General features: G+C 45.0%; 2 protein-coding genes across 4 annotated transcripts in view; one reads left to right on the top strand and one right to left on the bottom strand.

Annotated features, from left to right (window-relative positions):
• Window positions 1–23,411, top strand: part of CDC73 (cell division cycle 73) — a 476,174-nt gene that overhangs the window by 256,499 nt on the left and 196,264 nt on the right. The gene's annotated exons all lie outside the window — the stretch shown is intronic.
• B3GALT2 (beta-1,3-galactosyltransferase 2) overlaps window positions 1–23,411 on the bottom strand; it is a 73,842-nt gene that overhangs the window by 16,941 nt on the left and 33,490 nt on the right. The window contains exon 1 of one of the 3 annotated variants that reach the window (XM_030205689.1): window positions 3,333–3,419. The exons of 1 other annotated variant lie outside the window; for it this stretch is intronic. The gene's annotated coding sequence lies outside the window, so the exon portion shown is untranslated. Of the gene's footprint in view, window positions 1–3,332; window positions 3,420–23,411 lie in introns of those variants that run through there. One more of the 3 variants, XM_030205687.1, reaches the window with a different exon arrangement.

The raw sequence follows: 23,411 nt of genomic DNA on the forward strand, positions 1-23,411 counted from the left end.
GTAAGTAACAGCTTTATCTTTTCTTACAATGAGGTATGATCTTAGGTTCCATGGTTGCATTTTTCTTTTCTGAAGCTGTTGTATTTTAGTTATTTTATTTGGATTTATTTAGCCACCTCTTGGGGGAAATTCACCCAAGGTGATATACGGAAAGTTTAATTAGGACACAGAGAAACAGTAAAATATTCAAATACCAGTACATATGGCATCATATGCTACTTACAAAGTCAACACAATATACATTAAAATGTAATATTCAGCATACGATGTAAGCAGAGGTGGAACGTATAGGCATAAGACAGAGTAACAGGAGTTAGATAGAAAATAAGGGTGACTAATTTAAGGAAAAACTGCGCATGTCAAAAAAGGTGAACTGGACGCTATGAAAGTCATTAGAAAACCAAGACATTTAGCAAATTTATCCAAAACTGAAGACATATCTGTTTACTTTGGCATATGGCTAACTCTAGATTGCTGGACTTTTTGGACTGGTCGACTGTTGAAATCCCCCAACTCCCATACTCGCTCTGTTCTCTTCTTTTGCTAGAAATGTAAAAAGTCTAGATACGATTCAAACAAAAACTACAAAAATGGTATGGGCTTTGCATTGCAAACCATATGAGGAGAGACTTGCCGACCTGAACATGTATACCTTGGAGGAAAGGAGAAACGGATGACACGATACAGATGTTCAAATATTTGAAAGGTATTAATCTGCAAACAAACCTTTTCCGGAGACAGGAAGGTGGTAGAACCAGAGGACATGAATTGAGGTCGAAGGGGGGCAGACTCAGGAGTAATGTCAGGAAATATTTTTTCACAGAAAGGGTGGTAGATACGTGCAATGCCCTCCCGCGGGAGGTGATTGAGATGAAAATGGTAATGAAATTCAAACATGCGTGGGATAAACACAAAGGAATCTTGTTTAGAAGGAATGGATCTACAGAATTTTAGTGGAGATTGGGTGGCAACGCCGGAAATTGGGAAGCAAAACCGATGATGGGCAGACTTCTACGGTCTATGCCCTGATCATAACTGAATAGATATGGAATGTTCAAGAACAGTGCTGGGCAGACTTTTACGGTATGTGCCCTGAGAAAAGGCAAGGACAAATCAAACTCGGGTATACATATAAAGTATCACATACCATGTAAAATGAGTTTATCTTGTTGGGCAGACTAGATGGACCATTCAGGTCTTTATCTGCCATCATTTGCTATGTTACTATGTTTTGCTTTGTTGTGGTTATTGTATTTAGTTTCTTTTTTGAAAAACAAAATTAACTGCTCTACTGTGCTGTATGTCTTGAAGGGCAGTATATCAAGAAATAAACTAAATAAATAGCACAAGTAACGTTTGTCTGAGCTAATAGAAATGAGCTTGTATTTTCCAAATCTGGGGCAGCAGAGGAGATTTTTGATAATGCTCCAAGATTGCATGCTGACTCTCTCTACCATGTTCATCAGAGCATAGAAAACTGTCCAACTCTAGGGAACCAAATCTAGGCCTTGGAAGAGTTCAAAACTTCAGCAAATTTCCAGCCAGTTGATTTCAGCTTTTAGATGTAATGTCCAGTTCTCTAACATCTCCATCCACATCTCTCCTAGTGAGGCATTCAACTGAATGTAGTACTTCTACTTCTTATTTCTATAGCGCTACTAGGCGTACGCAGCGCTGTACATTGGACACGAAGAGACAGTCCCTGCTCGAAAGAGCTTACAATCTAACTAGGACAGACAGACAGGACAATTAAGGGATAAGGGAATTACTAAGGTGGGAATGATAAAAATGGGTGCTGAAGAAGTAAGTAAGGGTTAGGAGTTACATAGTAACATAGTAACGTAGATGACGGCAGAAAAAGACCTGCATGGTCCATCTAGTCTGCCAAAGATAAACTCATATCTTGAATTTGTACCTGTCTTTTTCAGGGCACAGACCGTATAAGTCTGCCCAGCAGTATTTCCTGCCTCCCAACCACCAGTCCCGTCTCCCCTCACCGGCTCTGGTACAGACCGTATAAGTCTGCCCTCCCCTATCCTAGCCTCCCAACCACCAACCCCTCTTCCCCCCACCTGCTCTGCCATACTGGGAAAAGACCAAGGGTCCATCGAGCCCAGCATCCTGTCCACGACAGCAACCAATCCAGGCCAAGGGCACCTGGCAAGCTTCCCAAACGTACAAACATTCTATACATGTTATTCCTGGAATTGTGGATTTTTCCCGTCCATTTAGTAGTGGTTTATGGACTTGTCCTTTAGGAAACTGTCCAACCCCTTTTTAAACTCTGCTAAGCTAACCGCCTTCACCACTTTCTCTGGCAACGAATTCCAGAGTTTAATTATACGTTGGCTGAAGAAAAATTTCTCCGATTTGTTTTAAATTTACTACACTGTAGTTTCATCGCATGCCCCCTAGTCCTAGTATTTTGGAAAGCGTGAACAGATGCTTCACATCCACCTGTTCCACTCCAGTTGTTAAGTTTTTAAGAATTTTGGGAGCCGGTTGTTAAAGTAGGGCCCTCTATGGCTACTTTAACAACTGGCTCCCAAAATGTGGGCTTGGGCCCCCTGCTGAATTCTCTTTTACTTTGCTGGTGGGGATGCTGAACCCTGCCAGCCAAGTAAATAGACTGCTGCTGTTCCCCGCTCCTTGTTTCCAGCTCTGAGCAGCAAGCAGGGACCCCTCCAGCATGTGTGAGAAGTTTCAGCATGCTGCTCAGAGCAAGAAGTTGGGAGTGGTGGCAGTCCTGCCAGCAAAGGTATGCCACGAAGGGAGGGAGAAGAGAGAGGCAAGTGTTGCTCCCCCCCCCCCCCCCCCCCCCGGGCCACCCTTGGCCCTTCCAACTGCAGAGCTGGCTACATCCGGAGACAGAGCCTGTTGTTAAAAATTTACCAGCACTTAGGAGTTAAAAGCAAAATCAAAAACGTGGGCTTTTACCCTAGATTTGAAAACGGTCAGAGATGGAGCTTGACATACAGGCTCAAGAAGTCTACTCCAGGCATCTGATGCAACAATATAAAAGGAACAGAGTCCGGAGTTAGCACTGGAGGAGAGAAGGGTGCAGATAAGAGATTTGCCTAGTGAACAGAGTTCCCAGGAAGGACTGTAGCAAATACTAGGTCTCAAGAACTTTGAATCAGTTTTCCCAGTGGGCATAAGCAAATGTTGCACAGTGCAGGAAAGATGAGCTGAGTTCTGGCTTCTTACAGATTAACAGCAAAATCCCCCAGGAACAGGAAGAATGCTCCTTTAACCTTTTGGCTTTCCTCCTCAGGTTAAAAAAAAAAAAAAAAAAAGCAGGCAAGTCACATAAAGAAAAACTAAAATCCCACCTGGAAATAGATGAACCAGCACCAGTAGTCCCTGCAGAGCTCCATGAGCTTTGCCAGCATTCTGGGAACAAGGGCGCTCCTCTGTCTTCAACCTGTCAGTAGTTTACTTAATTACCTTAGTGAAGAGCTCAGCCCTTTGCCCTCAACCACTCCTAGTTTCACCGTCATAGATCATTTCAGAGGAGGATGAATTACCTGTGGAGCGACTGCTGGCTGATGAATAACAGAAAAAAAACTAATACTGTAGATGTTACCTGTTCTCTGATTCTAATCTTTATTTAGGCCCTGTAAAGACAGGAGTCAAGGTGATCTGACAGCAGCCTCCTCTTAACAGCTTTTCTTCTTAAAAACTTAGCTGGTGGCAGGGCAGCAGTACCGGATTCCGGACACAAACGCTGAATTTGCATCAGAAACCTTTAATATATTTACTAAAAGTCTGGTTAAGTTGCATGTTTTTTTGTTTTTTTTTTTTTGGGAGGGAGGGGCATATGTAGCACCCAGTCTACACTTTTTTTTTTTTTTTTAAATTCTGAGCACTAACCATGTTTTCACTGTCTAGGATCAGAATTTTTTAAGCTTAATCCATGCATAAGAGAGAGAGAGCTGTGCTGCTTCTGATTAGAACCCTGTGTGTAAAAGGAAGAAACAAGGAGCACAGAAGAGATTTGTGCTAAGGTCCAACCACAGGGACCAAACCTTGAGTGGAAGACACATTTTTTAAGCTTTCAGTGAGGGCTGATCTGTACAGCATGCAGAGTTGCCACCCTGCGACCCACCCATATCTATTGGGGATGTAATAATGCAAAGGCTATTGTTAAAGCAGGAAGATTAAACTCCTGTTCAACCTGAGCCCCATGCAGGCATCATGTTGATATATACAAGCCTGAATATAGCACAGATGGCTGAAGAGCAGATCTCCATCACAACTCTGAAAAAGGGTGCACATTTTTCATTTTAGCAATTTATCGAAGTATAAGATGGTCTGGTGGCTCAGTGGTAGTGCTGTGTACAGTTACAACTCCATTCCTGCTCTCTTGGCCAGCCAGGACTAGGGATGTAGGGAAGACTACGTTTATAGCCCCTGGAGGCGGGAGCCAGTTATTGTTTAATGGCAGCATCTGATGGCCAGCAACAGAGGATTCTGTTGCATGGCCCCAGCCAAGAACACCACCAGGGACAAAGATAGTGGTGTAGTTGCACTGGGGCATCACCAGGATGAATGTGGATCTGTGCTAATCGTCACTGATCCTACGCAGCTCCCATCCTGAGCAGTGCTAGTACCTAGAACAGTCTGACCTTAAAGCTGCAGGCAGTGCCACAGGGGCCAACTGCCAATGAGATCGATGAAAGAAAAACTGATGAGCAGGGCTGTAGTGAGATATATGCAGGTGGTGCGGCTGCACAGGGCAAATGGCTCCAAAATTGCTCCTGTCCATTGTCTCCCTTGCTTGGCCACAACATAGTGGGAAGTACATAAGTATTGCCATACTGGGAAAGACCAAAGGTCCATCGAGCCCAGCATCCTGTTTCCAACAGTGGCTAATCCAGGTCACAAATACCTGGCAAGATCCCAGGGCGGAAGCACCAGGGGCCATGTCACACACAAACATTTCCAGCTCTGTATGCTCCTTTTGGTGAGGCATCAGCAGATGTGAGTTAGTGGCACTGATGGATCGATGCTCGGAACTCCAGCACTATAGGAAACAATCCTGGGAAATACTGTGGAACCAGCACACAAAAATAACTCCCCAATGCTCAACGTTAACAGCATGCAAATTATATGTGAACTGTGCTTGGGGGGAGGAATGTGTCTGGCGCACATGCACAAGAGTTTTGTGATCAAGCTCTTCTGCACATGCCCATTTAAGCCCTGAAATACAGACACATCAGTGCCATTCTTCTACTCCTTAAATATAAACTATTCAGAAAAGTTTTTCATTTGAAAAGCTTACATTCAAGCACAGAAAACAGGTGCCAGCGTAGCCAGGTTTTGTTGTCGGGGGGGGGGGGGGGGGGGGGGGGGGAGCAGAACTTTGGTAAAGTAGATGTCAGTGAGAAGCTGAAGGGTGATCTGCATAGGCACCATTTTATTGAAAATCTGTTTGGGGGGGGGGGGGCAGCTGCTCCCCTTGCACCCCACCGAGCTAGGCATCTGGCGCCAATATGTGCTTCCAGTTTTGGTTTTGCTCAGACTCGCACACGTTTATTCCTCATTACTGGCGCTGAGAGGCTTGCACGTGCTTTCTTTCCTTTTCAAACAAAATCAAACCCTGCAGATTTTAAAAGGAAAATCATGAGAGATCCTCTCTTCTAACCCCTCAATGTGACCTTGGAGCTGGCAGTAGGTTTCTGGCATTAGTGCAGGATTTTTGTGTGCTATTACTCTGACCATTGGGGAGAATAGCTGATTTACCTCATTTACATCCATTTGCCTACATTTAAATGAAATTTGTGCAAATATTTGGCGCACACGTTTCCTGCGCTAGAGCCTTTGGTGCACATTAATACCGGCACTATTCCAGCACTAATTACCTCTCTAAGGCCGGCATTAGGTTTTACACATCAGCCTACGAGATCATAGCCTTCTCAACACCTCATTAGTGAGACCCCTCACCCAATTGCCATTCTTGATTGATTGAGGGTGGACAAGAGAGAGAGAGAAATGGCTGCCACTTCTAGAGGGAGTGCAGAAGAGAAAAGGCTGCAAATTTGCACCAAATCCTGAAGCCCTCACCCATGCAGGGGTATTGAGGTTCAGAAGGGGTCAGAGTTCATGAATTTATTTTAAGCCTTGAAAGCAAGAAAACCAGAAAAGACACAGGAGAGAAGTTTCCCAAAACAACAGGAGAAAATTCTTCAAAGGTTCACAGTTTATTGCTTCAGGAAAACTTGAAGGTTGCTGGTTTGATCTCTACCTTCTCGCTCCCCCCTTAGATGTCAGGAACATGCCACAAGCAGAATTTGTATTTTAGGGCTGCTATTTCATTTGACATTGTGGTAGCATTTGATTTAATGCACTGCTTCATCTTGCTTTTGCATCTATGGTTGCTGGGATTGGGTGGGCAAGCGTTAGAACGGTTTTGATCTCTTAGCTAACCATATTCAGCTATGTCTAACAGTGACAAATCCACACTGAATCCACTGAAATATGGAGTACCACATGCGTCTGCTGTTTATTTGCAGCCATTGGCTGGTTTGCGGTGTAAAGTTATATAGTTTTTCTTAATTTCTGTTGATGTCATTTGTTACTTTGGACAACTGTCTGATGGTGAATGGATGGCTTCTGTTAACTCTGGCTCTTAATGTAAGTGAGACAGAAAAAACATTCATCTATTGTGACATATTCTCTGCTTACAACTGTAGATGTCTGCTGATTTCTTGGACAAGCACATATTTATGATCAGCTACTAAGTATGTATTATAATTTTTTTTAAAATAAACTTTGTTGAGTAAGGAGAGAATATTAAATTTGTTTGATTTAGGACTTACACTACACATGGTGTAGTGTAGATTATTGCAATGCAGTCTGCTCTATGCACACGAGCCTTATAGGACAGGCTAGTGCTGAGACATTCAGGGGCCCAGGGCAGAAACTGTGGAGGGGTTCCAAAAAACCCACCTACAGGCTTTGCTTCTTTAATAAGCCTGAGGCAGGTTTCAGGTCCTGTGTGCCCAAGGCAATTGTCCTGTTTGCCACCCCCTAACACTGGCCCTGCTCATAGACTTCACAGTCTGGGTAATTCTTAATAGATCACCTAAAGTTAAGCGCCAGGATGATGTGTGCACAACTACTATTTATAAAAAAACTAGTGTAAGTTTACATTTACAAGCAAGTGTTTACGCCAGCTAACTGTAGATAGTTAGGCACCTAAATACTAGTATTTTATAACCTGACACACCCCAAGCCACCCATGCCCCTCCTGGATCCAAGCCTCTCATAGAGTTGCCTAACAGCTAATTAGTGTCAATAATTGGGTGTTAAATCCAGTTGACATCTAATCAATCTATTACATTACACATGCAACTTTATAGAATTAGGAGGAATATGTGCAACTTGGCCAACATCTGGGTATGCATCACTCTTGTGCTTAGTTTCTTATTGGTTGGCAGCAGTTGAAATGGTTAAATCTAAGGTGCATACCTTGATTTTTTTTTTTTTTTTCAAGGCATTGAGTAACACTGGCCTATCTTATGTAGCTGAGGTGCTTGTATGATATAAATCCGAGCATAATATCAATTGGCTGGTAGCCTGTTGGCGATCCCTTCTCTAAGGCAGTCTAAGCTTTCTGTAACACAGGGTACTGCATTTTCTGAGGCTGGACTATACATATTGTGTAATCCAGATGGATTATCTCTGCTAAAAAAAATGATTGAAATACTTGTAATATGCTTTTTAAACGTAGTGGGGGGTATTTGCCCATAATTAATTGAATTGCGATAATTCTCAAAATCAGGAAGAAATAAGCTGAAAGTACATCATATTGAAATGTTTACAGTACATATTAAAACTGAAGAATGTGCTATACATTTTAAATAACGCTGATCACATTGACTTCGCCTTTTTGTATTATAGTTTGCGAGAAAACAGTGTTTGGTTGGGAGGTGGGGGGTGGAATTGGTAAATTTATCGTTCTGTGATCACATCTGTAAATATAACAGCTGTCGCTTCTTTCTCTATAACATCAGCAAAATTCGCCCTTTCCTCTCTGAGCACACCACCCGAACTCTCATCTCTCCACTCTCTCATTACCTCTCGCCTTGACTACTACAAATTACTCCTCACTGGCCTCCCACTTAACCATCTATCCCCCCTTCAATTCGTTCAGAATTCTGCTGCGCGTCTTATCTTCCGCCTAGACCGATATGCTCATATCACCCCTCTCCTCAAGTCACTTCACTGGCTTCCGATCAGGTACCGCATACAGTTCAAGCTTCTCCTACTAACCTACAAATGCACTCAATCTGCAGCCCCTCACTACCTCTCTACCCTCATCTCCCCTTACGCTCCTACCCGTAACCTCCGCTCACAGGACAAATCCCTCCTCTCAGTTCCCTTCTCCACCACCGCCAACTCCAGACTCCGCCCTTTCTGCCTCGCCTCACCCTATGCTTGGAATAAAACTCCCTGAGCCCATACGCCAAGCCCCATCCCTACTCATCTTCAAAGCCCACCTCTTCAAAGTCGCTTTCGGCACCTAACCATTGTAATTCTATCCAGGAAATCTAGACTGCCTGAATCTTGATTGACTGCACTTTTTGTCCTTTAGATTGTAAGCTCCTTTGAGCGGGGACTGTCCTTCTTTGTTAATTGTACAGCGATGTGCAACCCTGGTAGCGCTTTAGAAATGTTAAATAGTAGTAGTAGTAGCAGCTATGGTCAAATAAGTGTGACAAGATCCCGAAAGATGATTAGCTCTGCCTTATAACACTGAGTTTTTAAAGCTTAACTGTAACAAAATAATTCTGTTTGAGACGGCCATAAATGTGAGGCATGTTATATCATTTAAGCAACCAAGAGCATTACTTGTCCAGATCTACAAGAACCCTTCTCAAGTGAGTGAGCATATTCGTTCTTCAAGTCTAGATTCACAAGACATGCCTGAGTTCTATAATGTAACAAAACATGTCTGGAATAATAGTCCAGCAAATACCTTTCTCAAGTTTTCCATTATTAAAACAGCAAACATGAGAATAATTCAGCAGCTGAAACAACATATAATGCACATTTCTTCTGGCTAATTTCTTTTGCAAAAGAAAAATCTAAAATCATTTATTCTCCGAGGACAAGCAGACTGCTTCTCACATGTGGGTTGGCATCCACAGCGGCCCAGGAAACAGCAAATTTTTCAGAGCAAAAATAAAAAAGTTTTGCCAGAGCCTTCTGGCACACGAACCGCCCGCACTGCGCATGGAGGACGACTTCCCGCCTGTTGCGTGAGCATTCCAGCTCAGTTTTTTTCTTGTCCGTGGTGGAGAGACAGCGTACTTCAGGTTGTCTCTTTGTTTTTTGGCCCAGGAAGAGTGGTCCCTCCAGGAACAAGATCTTGAGATCAACCTCCTGGAGCTCCAAGCGGTCTGGAACGCACTGAAGGCCTTCAGAGATCGGCTGTCCTATCAAATTATCCAAATTCGGACAGAAAATCAGGTTGCAATGTATTACATCAACAAGCAGGGGGGCACCGGATCTCGCCCCCTGTGTCAGGAAGCCGTCGGGATGTGGCGTTGGGCCTGCCAGTTCGGCATGCTTCTTCAAGTCACATACCTGGCAGGTGTAAACAACAGTCTGGCCGACAGACTGAGCAGAGTCATGCAACCGCACGAGTGGTAGCTCCATTCCAGAGTGGTACGCAAGATCTTCCGAGAGTGGGGCACCCCCTCGGTGGACCTTTTTCGCCTCTCAGACCAACCACAAGCTGCCTCTGTTCTGTTCCAGACTACAGGCACACGGCAGACTAGCGTCGGATGCCTTTCTCCTCCATTGGGGGACCGGCCTCCTGTATGCTTATCCTCCCATACCTTTGGTGGGGAAGACCTTACTGAAGCTCAAGCAAGACCACGGCACCATGATTCTGATAGCGCCCTTTTGGCTCCGTTAGATCTGGTTCCCTCTACTTCTGGAGTTGTCCTCCGAAGAACCGTGGAGATTGGAGTGTTTTCCGACTCTCATTTTGCAGAACGACGGAGCGCTTCTGCACCCCAACCTTCAGTCTCTGGCTCTCACGGCCTGGATGTTGAGGTTGTAGACTTCGCTTCGTTGGGTCTGTCTGAGGGTGTCTCCCGTATCTTGCTTGCCTCTAGAAAGGATTCCACTAAAAAGTTACTTTTTCAAGTGGAGGAGGTTTGTCGTTTGGTGTGAGAGCAAGGCCCTAGAACCTCATTCTTGTCTGCACAGAACCTGCTTGAATACCTTCTGCACTTATCAGAGTCTGGCCTCGAGACCAACTCAGTAAGGAATCACCTTAGTGCGATTAGTGCTTACCATCATCATGTAGAGGGTAAAGCCATCTCTGGAGAGCCTTTAGTCGTTCGATTCATGAGAGGCTTGCTTTTGTCAAAGCCCCCTGTCAAGCCTCCTGCAGTGTCATGGGATCTCAACGTCGTCCTCACCCAGCTGATGAAACCTCCTTTTGAGCCACTGAATTCATGCCATCTGAAGTACTTGACCTGGAAGGTTATTTTCTTGGTGGCAGTTACTTCAGCTCGTAGAGTCAGTGAGCTTCAAGCCCTGGTAGCTCATGCTCCGTATACTAAATTTCATCATAACAGAGTAGTGCTCCGCACTCACCCTAAGTTTCTGCCAAAGGTGGTGTCGGAGTTCCATCTTAACCAGTCAATTGTCTTGCCAGCATTCTTTCCCAGACCGCATACCCGCCCTGCTGAGCGTCAGTTGAACACATTGGACTGCAAGCGAGCTTTGGCCTTCTATCTGGAGCGGACACAGCCCCACAGACAGTCCGCCCAATTGTTTATTTCTTTCGACCCCAATAGGAAAGGGGTCACTGTTGGGAAACGCACCATCTCCAATTGGCTAGCAGATTGCATTTCCTTCACTTACGCCCAGGCTGGGCTGACTCTTGAGGGTCATGTCACGGCTCACAGTGTTAGAGCCATGGCAGCGTCGGTGGCCCACTTGAAGTCAGCCACTATTGAAAAGATCTGCAAAGCTGCGACGTGGTCATCTGTCCACACATTCACATCTCATTACTGCCTACAGCAGGATACCCGACGCGACGCGACAGTCGGTTCGGGCAGTCGGTGCTGCAGAATCTGTTTGGGGTTTAAATCCAACTCCACCCTCTAGGACCCGAATTTATTCTGGTCAGGCTGCACTCTCAGTTAGTTGTTCTTCGTAGGTCAATTTCTGTTATACCCTCGCCGTTGCGAGGTTCAATTGACCTGGGTTCTTGTTTTGAGTGAGCCTGAGAGCTAGGGATACCCCAGTCGTGAGAACAAGCAGCCTGCTTGTCCTCGGAGAAAGCGAATGATACATACCTGTAGCAGGTGTTCTCCGAGGACAGCAGGCTGATTGTTCTCACCTACCCTCCCTCCTCCCCTTTGGAGTTGTGTTTTTTTCCTCATTCCTTTGCTTGTCATTCAACTGAGCGGGAACGGTCGCACACGGGCGGGAAGACGGCCGCGCATGCGCGGTGGGCGTGCCCTGCGTGCGGGACCGCCCGCGAAGTTTTTGTTCCGGTTGGTGGGGGCTGCCGTGGACGTCAACCCAGTCATGAGAACAATCAGCCTGCTGTCCTCGGAGAACACCTGCTACAGGTATGTATCATTCGCTCTTTCCCCATATGTGGCCGAAGTGACTCGGTTAAAGAGGAAACTTTCAACTTAGTAATTCATAAAGGGGTTAAGCATTGCTTTTACCGTTGCCCTAGCAGCTACCAACCAGCCAATGCAAATGCATTAAAATCAGCTCATTACTATTTAAATAAGCTGTCCAAGCAATACATAAACTTTTTCCCAGTGATGCACAGAAAGGATTGCCTGCTGGAGTATGCAAAATTTTTCGACAAGTCTGGAACTGTCGATATAGTAGGGTTTGTAACAAAAGTGGTCTTTCCTTGTTGTTCCCCGATTAACTTGGGCAGCTCATGCTGCAGGATTCCATCCTCTTGTACTATGGTAAGGGGTTTCCGGGCTGGCACTGCGTGTTAGGGCTGACCAGGAAAATAGCACTCTCTCCTTCCATCCTGACTTTAGTGCTCCCTGGTCACCGCCACTGCTGCGCCCAGGACAGAGGGAAGGAGTACAGCAAATGTGGTCCCCATGCCCTTCACAGTCAGAGGAATTTGGCTGCCATCCTCCCACTGTTTGTCATTGTTGGAGGAGGTGGGGTGTCACACGGCATAGATCTGTTACACGGCTTTCATACAATGCCGGCTGTTTTCTGGCGTGTAAAACAGGCGTCCATGAAAGCCATGTAGCAGTGAAGGCTGTTCAGCTGTTCTGGGCATGCACATAGCTGCCACGCTTAGCGAGTGGCTGCTGTACGCATGCACTGGGCTTTCCCCTACTGAGCTACTCACTGTTTTTGCGAGCAGCTCATTTGCATGGTTTTATTTGGGAATCGCTTGCTCTGGGGACTTTAGTGCATCGGCCCCTTAGTTCATTTTTTTTTTTAAATGGCAAAATAGCTTAATTGAATTCTTTGTTGGCTGGTGGTAGGAGAGGGGTTAAAAAGGGGCGGAGAAGAATTAGTTATTTGCAGCTTGCTTATTGATCAGAGTTCCAAGGAAATATGGGGTGAGTGGATGGGAAAGGTAAAGAAAATCTTCAGAGTGAGTATCCTTGTAGGCTGTGGAAAACTATATCAGTAGTTCCCAAACCTGGTCCGGTAGGTACCCCAGCCAGTCAGGTTTTCAGGATATCCACAGTGAATATTCATGAGAGATTTCCGTGCACTGCCTCCACTGCATGCAAATCTCTAATAAATATTCATTTTGGATATCCTGAAAACCTGACTGGCTAGGGTTCCTCCAGGAACAGGTTTGAGAACCACCACATAAGTGCATGTATGCTACTTGAGAATAGGAGAGTTATCTTATATAATAATTCTCACCTCCAACGTTCCATGCTTGGGACCGTGGGTCCCTGGCTGCAAGTGGTCTGCGAGGCAGACACGCAGGACGTCACTGACGTCAACACAGCTGATTGCAAGGCAAGGGGATTGCCTCGGAATCAGCTGTCACCCCCCCCCCCCCCGCGCTATGGCCCCCTCGAAACCCACCCCCTCCCGCGAACCTGTCGATCCCCCCCTCCCCGCCGGAACGCCGAAAACTGCCGCTGCCGTTGTGCTACCTTCCCTTCCCTTCCCGTAGGTTGTTCAATCATCTTAGAAAGTTTAACTCCGTGCGTCTGACGTCAGACGCACGGAGTTAAACTTTCTAAGATGATTGAACAACCTACGGGAAGGGAAGGTAGCACAACAACGACGGTGGCGGCAGTTTTCGGCGTTCCGGGGTGGGGGGGGATCGACAGGTTCGAGGGGGCCGTAGCACGGGGGGGGGGGGATTGCCTGCCTAAGGCCCGTTTCCTTGCCTACAGAAACGGGCCTTTTTTACTAGTAGTTAATAAAGACACTGACACTGTTGCTGAATTTTGAAAAAAGTAGTGGAGATGGTTCATTGAGGAGATGAGCAGCAGATTACAGCAGTCTAAGTGGGATTTGATAGAATAGATTAGTTGTGGTGGGACAGATTTTGCTGGTGCTACAGAGAAGAAGGGAAGGGGCATGTTTCAGAGCAGCATGTGTGGGTTGTATGCAGAGGCGAGAGCAGTCAAAAATAATTTTGAGTATTGCAATTGTGTTCAAGGCACTGTGGATTTTCATTTTCAGCAGTAATTGCCAAACTTCACATACTTCTCTGTCACTGAAAATGATCATTTTCAGGGCAAAGGGTTTTGAGTATTCAGAATGGAAAACAATGTGCTAATGTATTAATCTCAGACTGGATGTTGGCATTTTGTGAAACTGCCTGATCGTGTTACAATAGACTTTTTAGGGGTTGAATTTTGTAAAGCTGCTGCATTATGCCCCGTTTAACTTGTTTCCAGGATGTCAGGTTGTAAGCATCTGTATGTTCCCCAGCATAGTGGTAGCTTGCAGCATAATGTACCCATTGTGCCTTTCAGTTCCATGCTAAACAATACTGAATAGGAGAGAAAAGGATCAGTCATACCAGAGCTGCCATTTGGCAGATTCAGAATATTGTTTGTCCTTACGCAAACACAATTGGTGGTTCTGTTTCTCTTCCTTACCTTTAAGCTAAGCATTACATTTACAGTCCTTTCCCATGTAAATTTAATAGACCACTAAGACAAGATTGCTCTTTAATTAGTCGTACTTTCTGTGTTCAGTCTTAATTCACTCTGCTTTTTAGGAGTTGCTAAACATTGTGTTGAGAGTATTAGTTAATAAGGACCATATCTTATTCTAAAGAATCTGTCCTTTCATTCAGTTTGGCAAGAATATTACTAAGCAGTGTTTTCTAATGCACAGGCTGTAAGCAGATGATGTATAGTAGAGACCTCCAGTAAGAGCTATTACTTGAAATATTCTCCAGAAAGAGCTATTACTTGAAATATTATTTTACAAGTTCCTAGGCAGCCCTCCAGGCTGGTCCAGATTCTTAGGTTATGCACGCCTACCTGCAGATGGAGACTGAGAACATCTAAGCTTGTAACTGTATAATAGTCCTGTGCAACTCTTACCCAGCCAGTATGTTCTCAATCTGGATGGTCTGGTAGAACCAGGGAGGGTCAAGTCTCAGGGTCTGCCTTTAGTTGGAGTTTTTCCTAGTTGGGATCCACTTTGGAACAGTTTTGATGCCAAACTTGGGTGAGGTGCCTTTTACAGTGATGGGATTGAGTTTGGCAGGAACCACTACTATTACTGATGACACATGCATCTGAGGCCTGTCACAGTTGGTGTTGGAAAATCCCTTGCCCAGTTCTTCCGCAGTCAGTGATGGGAGCCCGTTAATAGGAGTTGTATTTCCACCAACTTCATATGGGCCATCCTATATGTTTTACTGGGTAAGCCATCCTATATGCTTTACTGGTTGCATTAAGCTAGAACTTGGTGAAGGGCATTGGAAGACATCCTTTGGTGAAGGGCATTGGAAGATATCTTAAATCTTTTCTGATAAATCAGAACCTGTAGGACATGGCCCAGGCAGAGTGGAGTTCTCCACATACCCCCTTCAGGGTAGCCAGGTCCATTCCTAAGCTTTACCCTATTCTTATGGCATGTTAGAAACCATTGAGGCGTCCTAAGATGGTCGCTTTCCTTATGGTGGTTACAAAGAAGACCACTATTCTGGTAGACAGGGGTGCTGTTCTCAAGGATCCTCAGGACTGCAAGATGGATGGAGATCCTGTTAAAGTGTAGTTTTGACCCCTCTGCTCTGGTGTTGCAGGTGCCTGTGTGTTGGGGGGTCTGGTGACTAGAGCTTGTTTTCAGTGGGCTGAGAGGGTCCTCAATGCTCCTACATCCTCTCAGGCTGTGATTGACAGGGAGGTGCCGAAGATTGAGATGGGTGCCTTTATCAGATTCCCGCTATGATCTTTTGAGGGCTTTGGTGAAGAATATGCTCCTAGTGGTTTCTGTTTGAAGGGTTCTCTGGCTCTGCGGTTGGGCAGCGGGCATAGCCTCGAATTCTAATCTTTTCTCTCTTTCCCTCTAGCTCCATGCTGGATAAGTTGGTGAAACTTTTTTGGAGAAGCTAATATTTTCTGCTTGCTGGATAACAAGCCCAAGGGGTTGGGGAGAGGGTTCGGGGCAGATTTAGGGAGGCTTGCTGTTACTGACCAGGGAGGATTTATGGGAGGTCAACGTGGTCACTTCTTTCAGAGAACTCAGACCTTTCATGGGAGTCATAGAGGAGGTTGGGTCACTTTTCCCTTTCCTCCAGTCAGGACTGAGGCTCGCAATGAAGGTGTTGTGGTCCACCCTCTGGTAGCATTAGGCATCCACCTTGCAGAATTTTACCAGAAGGTGGACCAAAATTACCTCAGATGAGTGGGTCCTCAGTCATTTGAGAAGGTTATGCCCTTGTTCTCAGAGTACACCTAGTATAGGTTTAGAATAATCTTATTGTATGCTTGGATTGAGTTCTTTTTTTTGTTCAAATTATTAGGTTTATAATCTTATTGTATGCTTGGATTGAGTTCTTTTTTTTTGTTCAAATTATTAGGTTTATAATCTTATTGTATGGTTGGATTGTTATTTTTTTGTTCAAATTATTTTCCCTTTTGTAAATTTAATGTCATTTGGGCTTCTATAATATGGTTTACAGCACCTATGATGATGGAATATTGATTATTTTGTAATTACCTATATAAAGCACATTTTCTTTGCATATTATGACTATATTTTGAAGATTCAATCAAAAAAAAAAAAGAGAAGATTATGTGCTGGAATTGGAGCATCCACTCGCAGATCTTTACCTAGAGTCTCTGTGTTCCCAGTGGAAGTCAAGGGCGGTCAAGGACACACTGCGGAGGTTTCTGTCTCTTTGAACAGTGGTTCCTATCCCTTGAAGAGTGCAGTTTTGGTACTCCATTTATTTTCTGGTTCCCAAAGAGGGAGGGTGCATTTCAGCCTATTCTTGACTAGACAGTTGCACAGGGACAGAAATCTTACCCATCCCTGCCCGTCCATGCTGGAATCTTATCTGTCCTCACTGGAATCTTACCCATCCCTGCAAGAATTTTAACCTGTCCTTACCCGTCCCTGCAAGAACTTAATGGTACATAAAAATAATTCCAGTCGGCTCTCTCGGTCTCTCTCTGGGTTCGAGCCACAGCATTATGGAAGATGAAGGAATGGCAGTTGGAACTTGGAACACTCCGGTGCACACATGTAAGACTTGTTTCTGATTCATTGGCACTGTGTGCTGAGAGGTTGCCACATGCACGCACCAGTAGGTCAGGTAACATCTGATGCTCATTCCTGTGTCACGCTCATGCTGAGGTCTGCATATCAGCCTGGGAGTAGAGAGGATAATAGTAACATAATGATGACAGATAAAGACCTGAATGGTCCATCCAGTCTGCCCAATGTTCACATTAATTATCAATTTATGGTTAAATCAACAATGAATGTGATATATATATACTTAAATTATGCTTGGTTTTTGGCGTTTCTGGGACATAGACCATAGAAGTTCGTTCAGCCCTGTCCTTATGTTCCATCCACTGAAGTTGCTGTCTAAACCCTTTCCAACCCATCCTAAACCAGATTGCCATATATGAGAGACAGACCATACAAGTCTGCCTGGTATCGGCCCTAGTTCATCACAGCCAGAGTTGCCATATAAGCATCATTCGACACACCCACACACATTCAGCCATTTAAGTTTACATTTTTTATAACTTCCATTTTCTAATTATATATATATCAATATAACAACCGTTTGTAATGCAAAATACTCCTTTAATAATGTATCACATACCACAATACTAAATCTTTTTCAATTTTCACATTGTTGCATATTTGCTATCTACATCCCACAACATACACACTCATTCAAACCTATCACGCTCTTCGATACAGTCTTACATGACAACCGTATAACAGGATTTGTTTTTATGCATATCAGTATACAACTGTATACATTTTCTAATTAGAGATCCTTTGTGTTTGTCCCATGCCTTTTTGAATTTGTCACCATTTGTGTCTCTACCACCTCCTTAAGATTTTCTGCATGTATGCTGTTAAAACAAGGGGGAGGAGACAGCACTCAAAGAACTTGGTACTTGGTAGGTGAGAGACTGGAGCAGGTGCAGCTTACAGTTCCATGGGAACACCACGGAAGCTTAGAGTGGTATTGCCACTATTCTTAAATGCACATTTTCTCCAAGAGATACTAATCTAGTGGCATTTTACTACTTTTTAGCAGTAATCAGCATTGGTGTAGTTTGTAGTTTTACACCAGCTAGTAAGCCATCCTACATTTTACTGGTTGCATTAAGCTAGAACTTTTATGTCTGTGTTTTATTGTTTGGTTTATATTTCCATGAAATACCACCGAAGCATCCTTCTAGTTTTCACCGTTATCTTTTCTGCCTGTTTGGCCACATTAAGATAATCATGTATAATCACACCCAAGTCCTTCACCTTTTTCGTGCACAAAAGTTCTTCATCCCCTAAACTGTACCGTTCCATCGGGTTTTTGCAGCTGAAATAAGACACAATGCAAATTAATATAGTCCTTCGCACTCACCCTAGGTTCCTTCCAAAGTGAGTTCCATCTGAACCAGTTGATTCTTTCCCCACCCTCATGCCCATCCTGGCCAAAGCAGCTTGCACACCTTGGATTGCAAGAGAGCATTGGCCTACTACATGGAGTGGACAAGGCCCCACAGACAGTCCGCCCAGCTTTGTTTCTTCTGATCCCAACAGGATGGGGGTCACCATTGGGAAATGCACCATTTCAATGTGGTTGTCAGATTGCATTTCCTTCACTTATGCCCAGGCTGGGCTGGCTTTGGAGGGTCATGTCATGGTTCATAGTGTCACAGCCATGACTGCGTCAGCCCACATGCAGTCAGCCTCAGTTGAAGAAATCTACAAGGCTGGGATGTGATCTTCCGTCCTCACATATCACACTGTACTACTGCCTTGAGCAGGATACCCAACGCGACAGTTGGTTTGGACAGACAGTGTTGCAGAATCTGGGGTCTAAAATCCAACTCTACCCTCCTAGGCCCATTTTATTCTGTTCTAGGCTGCACTCTCATTCAGATTGTATTTAGTGTCAGGTTAGTTTGTGCTATGTCCTCGCCGTTGCAATGCCCAATTTACCAGTGTTTGTTTTTGGTGGGCCTGAATGCTAGGGATTCTCTACTTGTGAGAATTAATAACCCTGCTTGTCCTTGGAGGATGCTAAGGTACTGACCTGTAGCAGGTGTTGTTAGCTTTATGTACCTCCAGGTAAATGGTTACAAGAACAAGAATTTTTTTATGATGTGTTTAAGAATTCATTGAGTTTTCAGAATAATCTATTGATGGGGGATATAAATTTGCATCTTGAAAATAGGGAGAATATGCATGTATTTGAAAATCATTTGGAAAGCCTATTCTGTTTATTTTCCCCTAATCGATCAACCCATGAAAAGGGTCATCAGATCGGTTTGCTTTTCTAGCACAAAGGATATCTTGTTTTTATATCCTAGATCAGTGATGGCGAACCTATGGCACGTGTGCTAGAGAGGGCATGCAGAGCCCTCTCCTTTGGCACGTGCGCCATCGCCATCGCTGGTCCACCCACTCTCCCTCCCTTCGGCCTCCCTCCCGCCCTCTCTGCAACCCAACAAGCATCAGCCCGCCCGTCCTCCCTCCCTCGTTCCTCCCAGCCTGGTGCTGTCTGTGTGCTGCTGGGTGGGAGGGAGGCCTGCTGCTGGGTGGGAGGGAAGCCTGATGGTGGGTGCTGGGAGGGAGGGCAGGGGGGAGAGGAGGATGGCTGGACATTTGTGGCTGGAGGGGAGAGGAGGGTTGCTGGACACAGATGGAGGGCAAGAAATGAATAAGGAAGGAGGAAAGTAAAGAAATAAATGGAAAGGAAGCCCTGGAAACGTAGTTAAGAGAGCAGCAGAATCAGTGACTAGAACCAGTATGGATAGAAAAACAAAATCACCAGACAACAGGTAGAAAAAATCATTTTATTTTCATTTTAGAGTTTGGAATATGTCGAATTTGAGAATTTACATCTGCTGTCTTATTTTGCACTGGGTATACTGGAGCTGTAACAGCTTACAGAAATGATTTATAATGGAAGAAAATCATGTTGTTTTTTCTCCTATACTAGTATAATATTTTCAATGATGTCTGTTTATATGCGCCATGGCTGGTGTAAGGGGTGTGGCTATCATAGGGGTGGAGTCATATGTGGTGACCTCGCCCATAATGAGTACCGGCACTTTGCGATAAATAATTCGATTTTGGGTTGCTGTTTGGGCACTCGGTCTCTGAAAGGTTTGCCATCACTGTCCTAGATAGTGTCCTACTTTATGGTCAGATCATTATCTTTTGTTTCACAATGCAATGGAAGTATTCAAAATCAGAGAAAAAAACCATCATGGTCCACTTGTATATATGACCAGAGCGATTTTGGTCTATTGTAATACCTAAGATTCCAGAAAATTTAGTGGATCGTAGATTGTGGTTGAATACCTGGAATGAAATTAATGAACAAGTACTAAATCAAATTGCACCAATGCAAACTAGGAAGGTTAACAAAACACCAGAATAAATGGTTTACAACTGAATTACTCCATTTAAAGCAGAATTGTATGAAAATGGAAAGAAAGTGTCATAAAGATCCAAATGCAGTTAATGAAGGGAATTGGAGAAAAACTTGCTATAGAGCAGACTAAGAGACCTTTCTGTTACATGATAGGGATATTTTACATACTAGCAAACCTTTTCAGATAGTGAGAAACCTTACCGATACAAATATCACGACCAATCTAGAGATAATGTTACCCACAGCTTCATAATTAGCTCTGTATTTTAGATCTAAAATTGAGAAATTACATTCAAAATTTCATACCCAGTCAATAATGAGAGATCACTGCCTAGACACTGGATTAGGACTTAATAATTATGCAGCAGATATGACATGATGCTCTTTCCCACCAGTTGTTTTATAGGATACTAGTAAAAATGGCCCGTTTCTGAGACCAATGAAACGTGCGCTAGCAAGGTTTTCTTCGTGTGTGAGAGAGAGAGTGAATGTGCGATTGTGTGTGTTTGTTTGCCATAGAGTGAGGCTGTGTGTGTTAGAGGGAGTGTGTGTGGCAGGTGCCCCCCCTCCATCTCCCGCCCTCTTTCCTTCACCCCCCTGTATTCCTTCCCCTGTCCTTTCCGCTTTTCTTTTTTCTGCCCTCTCCCTCCCCTGCTTCAGGGTCCTGAGTCCCCCTCCCTCCGACTTTTAGGGTCGTCCCCCTCCCTCCCAGTGTGTTGTTCAAGCTGGCTCCCTCCCTCCCAGTGTGTTGTTGTAGCTGGCTCCCTCCCTCCCACTGCCATGAATGAAGCAGGGTGACTGGCTGGCTCCCTCTCTGCCACGTTGTGGCTGGCTAGTTCGTTCGCTCCCTCCCTCCCTCCGACGTTCAGGCTGCCTGCCTGCCTCCCTCCCCTCTTACGTTTTGGTTGTGTCTCTCCCTTCCTGTGACAGTCAGTGTGGCTGGCTCGGTCCCTCACTCTTTCTTGGTTTTCGTTTGCGTTCTTGGTTTTCGTTTGCGTTCGCAGTGCGTGTGACGTAATCATGTGTGGTATGGGAGCGGGTGTGTTTTTTTTTAGCCGAGTGTATGTGCTCCGCCCTCTACGTCATCACGTTGTGACGCGAGGGCGGGGCAGGCACTCGTGGTGTAAAACTGATCTACACCATGACCAACTGCTTGGAATGCTGGGAAACTTGGCCTCATAGAACGTTGGAGGTGCGTTTTATATAGAGAGATTATTAATAAACTGATTTGTAAATTTTCCAAATCCCATTTTATTTTGGACGTGTCCCACATATTTGATGAAGTTTTCACCAAATAGTTTTCGAAGCTGCCTTATGTCTTGACTTGAATATTCTTTTGATCTTGGTGACTTTCCCATTGAATTTGGGAAGATTGTTCTCGCTCCTCTAATGAAAAATGTTACAAACTATAGACCGGTGCCCTCAATTCCATATTTTGTCAAGATTATGGAAGGTTTGGTTACCAAATTTTTAGTTGATTTCTTATCAGTGTAATGTTTTACACATCTCTTAATCAGGTGTTCATGCTTTACATAGTACAGAAACATTATGTACCTTGTTTTCATAACTCAAACATTATGGAAGGTTTGGTTACCAAATTTTTAGTTGATTTCTTATCAGTGTAATGTTTTACACATCTCTTAATCAGGTGTTCATGCTTTACATAGTACAGAAACATTATGTACCTTGTTTTCATAACTCAAACATTTTACTAGTTCTGGTGGTCAGGCTTTAATAATATTGTCATGCACATTTGATTTTGTAGTACATGATGCTCTCTTGCAGAAATTAGACATTCCTTGTCATCAAGCAGATGAATCCATTACGAGTGGGTTGTGTCCATCAACCAGCAGGGACAGATAGAGAGCACTGAAAAACCATAGTGCCTCATGGCCAGCTAGCTCCATATGCCTCTTCAGTATTCTCTATCTCCCCAGCAGGGTGGATGCAGCTTGTTCAAGCTCCTTCAGAAATCTGCCTGGGGTGGCTCCTGTGCTGTTGCCAGTTGTAGCAGGGGTGTTGTGGCTGATGGTGCCCACTTTAAAGGCACATAGGTTCGCCCTTTCCCTGCCTTACCCGGCCCCCGATGTGAATGTAGACGCATAGGCAAGCCCTGTCCCTGTCTTTGCCCACGCTGTGGATGCAGGCACATAGGTTCGCCCTTTCACTGCTTTTCCCACACTACTGATCCTCCGGAGTGGAAAAAGTTGCCTCTTGCGCTGTTGCCTCTAACTTTCCTCACAGCGTCGTCAAAAAAAAAAAAAAAAAAGTTGCTTCGCACTGTAGCGCTGCGATCCAAGAAAAGAGGCTTTCCTTCAGTTTTGTGCAGCGGATCAGAGCTCTATCGACTCAATCCGGAGAGGTAAGAGCATTTTGGGGTGGGCCCGCTTCGGGGTGATTTTGAATTTCCCACCGTTTTCGGCAATAGCTGCAGAGGTTGTAAAGTGCTGTTCCCGTTGTGGCAAGCGCAGAACAGCAGCAGGGCTCTGTAAATCGTGCTCTTCTGACATCAGAGCCAGCCCAAGCATGGTGAGCGAGGTTTCTTTCCACTCCGTGCAGCTGGAGCCATTTTGGAACAGCATGGCGCGACCCCCGCTGAGGCGGGGAGGGGCGTGAGCCTGGAGGGGAGCCTCGAATGGAGGCTAATATGAGAGCTATTTCCCCCGGGCTGGAACCGGGAAGCTAGCGTGAGCCATTCTCCCCTGAATTTGTTTTGCTGCTGCATAAAGCATTTATGTTAAAAAGAGCTCTCCCGCAGGGGTCTCAATCGGCCTGGCTGCTTGTGTCCCCTCCAGTAGAGCCCGGCCTTAAATTACTGTCAGGTGCATTTTCCCCCTGACAAATGGCCGCAGGACAAGCGCAGAAGGGTGGATTCCCCTTCAGAGAGTGGTGCACCCCCATTCCCCCCCCCCCCCTGTGGTTGGGATGTGAGGAGTCAGAGGGGTCTTGCAGGCCCTCGTGGTCTGGAGAGCCAGAGGAAGGTGCAGGATTGCCACTGGATCCGGATGATCCTTCCGCGGTGAGGATTTTCCACCGCAATGAGCTGCCAGCGCTGATTTCTAATGCACTGCAGGCCCTCTCTATTGATGATCCTGTGAATGCTGAGCTCTCCTCTGCTAATCCGAAGATGACAAGTACTAAGAAGCCTGCTCGAGCCTTTCTTTTGCATGACTCCGTCCAAGAGCTTATTTCAGCTCAACGGGCTGACCCCGAGGGGCCTTTGAAAGTTGCCAGGGCTATGGGGCAATTATACCCTCTGAGGAGAATTTGGCGCGCTTAGCTGTGCCTAAAGTGGATGCCCTAGTCACAGCTGTGACAAAGA

This window comes from Microcaecilia unicolor, chromosome 6 (genome assembly GCF_901765095.1).
Source record: "Microcaecilia unicolor chromosome 6, aMicUni1.1, whole genome shotgun sequence".
Lineage (NCBI taxonomy): Eukaryota > Metazoa > Chordata > Amphibia > Gymnophiona > Siphonopidae > Microcaecilia > Microcaecilia unicolor.